Source organism: Heterodontus francisci, unplaced genomic scaffold, assembly GCF_036365525.1.
Source record: "Heterodontus francisci isolate sHetFra1 unplaced genomic scaffold, sHetFra1.hap1 HAP1_SCAFFOLD_83, whole genome shotgun sequence".
In the NCBI taxonomy this organism is placed as follows: Eukaryota; Metazoa; Chordata; class Chondrichthyes; order Heterodontiformes; family Heterodontidae; genus Heterodontus; species Heterodontus francisci.
In genome coordinates this window covers 7,389,753-7,393,918 of record NW_027141917.1, presented here as the reverse complement: position 1 = coordinate 7,393,918, position 4,166 = coordinate 7,389,753, and positions in this window count along the sequence as shown.

Sequence of the window (4,166 nt, the reverse complement as noted above, 5' to 3'; positions counted from 1 at the left end):
AGGGATGAGTAGACCGCCCCCTGTCTCTGTATCACATACTCAAGGGATGAGTAGACCACCCCCTGTCTATGTATCGCAGACTCAGGGAATGAGTAGACCGCCCCCTTCGTCTCTATCACAGACCCAGGGGATGAGTAAACTGCCCCTTGTCTCTGTATCACAGACTCAGGGGATGAGTAAACTGCCCCTTGTCTCTGTATCACAGACTCAGGGGATGAGTAGACCGCCCCCTGTCTCTGTATCACAAAATGAGGGGATGAGTAGACCGCCGCCTGTCTCTGTATCACAAACTCAGGGAATGACTAGACCGCCCCCTGTCTCTGTATCACAGACTCGGGGGATGAGTAGACCGCCCCCTGTCTCTGTCTAACAAACGCGGGATGAGTAGACCACCCCCTGTCTCTGGATCACAGACTCAGGGGATGAGTAGACCGCCCCCTGTCTCTGTATCACAGACTCAGGGGATGAGTAGACCGCCCCCTGTCTCTGTCTAACAAACCCGGGATGAGTAGACCGCCACTTGTCTCTGTATCTCAGACTCAGGGGATGAGTAGACCGCCCCCTGCCTCTGTATCACAGACTCAGGGAATGAGTAGACCGCCCCCTGGCTCTGTATCACAAATTTAGGGGATGAGTAGACCACCCCCTGTCTTTGTATCACAGACTCAGGGGATGAGTAGACCGCCCCCTGTCTCTGTATCACAGACTCAGGGAATGAGTAGACAGCCCCCTGTCTCTGTATAACAGACTCAGGGGATGAGTAGACTGCCCCTTGGCTCTGTATAACAGACTCAGGGGATGAGTAGACCGCCCACTTTCTCTGTATCACAGACTCGGGGGATGAGTAGACCGCCCCCTGTCTCTGTGTCACAGACTCAGGCGATGAGTAAACTGCCACTTGTCTCTGTATCACAGACTCAGGGAATGAGTAGTCAGCCCCCTGTCTCTGCATAACAGACTCAGGGGATGAGTAGACCGCCCCCTGTCTCTGTATCACAGAGTAGGTGGATGAGTAGACCGTCCCCTGTCTCTGTATCACAGACTCAGTGGATGAGAAGACCGCCTCCTGTCGCTGTATCAAAGACTCAGGGGATGAGTAGACCGCCCCCTGTCTCTGCATCACAGACTCAGTAGATGAGTAGACCGGCTCCTGTCTCTGTATCACAGACTCAGGGGATGATTAGACAGCCCCCTGTCTCTGTATCACAGCCACAAGGGATGAGTAGACCGCCCCCTGTCTCAGTATCTCAGACTCAGGGGAAGAGTCGACCGCCCCCTGTCTCTGCATCATCGACTCAGGGGAAGAGTAGACTGCCCCCTGTCTTTGTATCACAGACTCAGGGGATGAGTAGACCGCCCCCTTTCTCTGTATCACAAACTGAGGGGTTGAGTATACTGCCCCATTTCTCTGTGTCACAGACTGAGGGGATGAGTTGACCGTCCCCTGTCTCTGTATCTCAAACTGAGGGGATAAGTAGACCGCCTCCTGTCTCTGGATCACAGACTCAGGGTATGATTTAACTGCCCCCTGTCTCTGCATCACACACTCGGGGGATGAGTAGACCACCCCCTGTCTCTGTATCACAGACTCAGGGAATGAGTAGACCGCCCCCTGTCTCTGTATCACAGACTCAGGGAATGAGTAGACCGCCCCCTGTCTCTGTATCACAGACTCAGGGAATGAGTAGACCGCCCCCTGTCTCTGTATCACAGACTCAGGGAATGAGTAGACCGCTCCCTGTCTTTGTATCACAAACTCAGGGGATGAGTAGACCGCTCCCTATCTTTGCATCACAAACTCAGGGGATGAGTAGACCGCCCCCTGTCTCTGTATCACAGACTCAGGGAATGAGTAGACCGCTCCCTGTCTTTGTATCACAAACTCAGGGTATGATTAGACCGCCCCCTGTCTCTGCATCACACACACGGGGGATGAGTAGACCGCCCCCTGTCTCTGTATCACAGAATGGGGGGCTGAGTAGACGCCCCCTAACTCTGTATCATTGATTCAGAGAATGAGTAGACCGCCCCCTGTCTCTGTCTCACAGAGTCAGTGGATGAGTAGACCGTCACCTGTCTCTGTATCACAAACTCAGTGGATGAGAAGACCGCCCCCTGTCACTGCATCAAAGACTCAGGGGATGAGTAGACCGCCCCCTGTCTCTGCATCTCAGAGTCAGGGGATGACTAGACAGCCCCCTGTCTTTGTATCACACACTCAGTGGATGAGTAGACCGCCCCCTGTTTAGGCATCACAGACTCAGTGGATGAGTAGACCGCCCCCTGTCTCTGTTTCACAAACTGAGGGGATAAGTAGACCGCCCCTGTCTCTGTATCACTGACTCAGGGGATGAGTAGACCGCCCCCTGTCTCTGTATCACAAAATGAGGGGATGAGTAGACCGGCCCCTGTCTCTGTATCACAGACTCAGTGGATGAGTAGACCGTCCCCTGTCTCTGTATCACAAAATGAGGGGATGAGTAGACCGCCCCCTGTCTCTGTATCACAGAATCCGTGGCTGACTAGACCGGCCCCTGTCTTTGTATCACTGACTCAGGGGATGTGTAGACCGCCCCCTGTCTCTGCATCACAAACTCAGGGGATGAGTAGACCGCCCCCTGTCTTTGTATCACCAACTCAGGGGATGAGTAGACCGCCCCCAGTCTTTGTATCAACAACTCAGGGGATGAGTAGACCGCCCCCTGTCTCTGTATCACAGACTCAGGTGATGAGTAGACCGCCCCCTGTCTCTGTATCACAGACTCAGTGGATGAGTAGACCGCCCCCTGTCTCTGGACCACAGAGTCAGTGGATGAGAAGACCGCCCCCTGTTTCTGGAACACAGACTCAGTGAATGAGTAGACCGCCCCCTGTCTCTGTATCACAGACTCAGGGGATGAGTAGACCGCCCCCTGTTTCTGTATCACATACTCAGGGGATGAGAAGGCAGGCCCCTGTCTCTGTATCAAAGACTCAGGGGATGAATAGACCGCCCCCTGTCTCTGTATCATAGACTCAGGGGATGAGTAGACCGCCCCCTGTCTCTGTATCATAGATCAGTGAATGAGTAGACCGCCCCCTGTCTCTGTATCACAGACTCGGTGGATGAGTAGACCGCCCCCTGTCTCTGGACCACAGAGTCAGTGGATGAGTAGACCGCCCCCTGTTTCTGTATCACAGACTCAGTGAATGAGTAGAGCGCCCCCTGTCTCTGTATCACAGACTCAGGGGATGAGTAGACCGCCCCCTGTTTCTGTATCACATACTCAGGGGATGAGTAGACCGCCCCCTGTCTCTGAATCACAGACTCAGGGGATGAGTAGACCGCCCCCTGTCTCTGCATCACAGATTCAGGGGATGAGCAGGGTGCCCCCATTCTCTGTATCTCTGAGTCAGGGGATGAGTAGACCATCCCATGTCTCTGTTTCACAGACTCAGTGGATGAGAAGACCGCCCCCTTTCTCTGTATCTCAGAGTCAGGGGATGAGTAGACCATCCCATGTCTCTGTTTCACAGACTCAGTGGATGAGTAGACCGCCCCCTGTCTCTGCATCACAGACTCAGGGGATGAGTAGACCGCCCCCTTTCTCTGTATCTCAGAGTCAGGGGATGAGTAGACGATCCCATATCTCTGGTTCACAGACTCAGTGGATGAGAAGACAGCCCCCTGTCCCTGGATCACAGAATCCGTGGCTGACTAGACCGGCCCCTGTCTTTGTATCACTGACTCAGTGGATGAGTAGACCGCCCCCTGTCTCTGCATCACAGACTCAGGGGATGCGTAGACCGTCCCCTGTCTCTGTATCACAGACTCAGTGGATGAGTAGACAGCCCCCTGTCTGTGTATCACAGACTCAGGGGATGAGTAGACCCCCCCTGTCTTTGTATCAGAGACGCTGGGGATGAGTCGACCGCCCCCTGTCTCTGTATAACAGACTCAGGGGATGAGTAGACCCCCCCCTGTCTCTGTATCACAGACTCAGGGGATGAGTAGACCGCCCCCTTCCTCTGTATCACAGACCCAGGGGATGAGTAAACTGCCCCTTGTCTCTGTATCTCAGACTCAGGGGATGAGTAGACTGCCCCCTTTCTCTGTATCACAGACTCAGGGAATGAGTAGACCGCCCCCTGTCTCTTTATCACACACTCGGGGGATGAGTAGACCG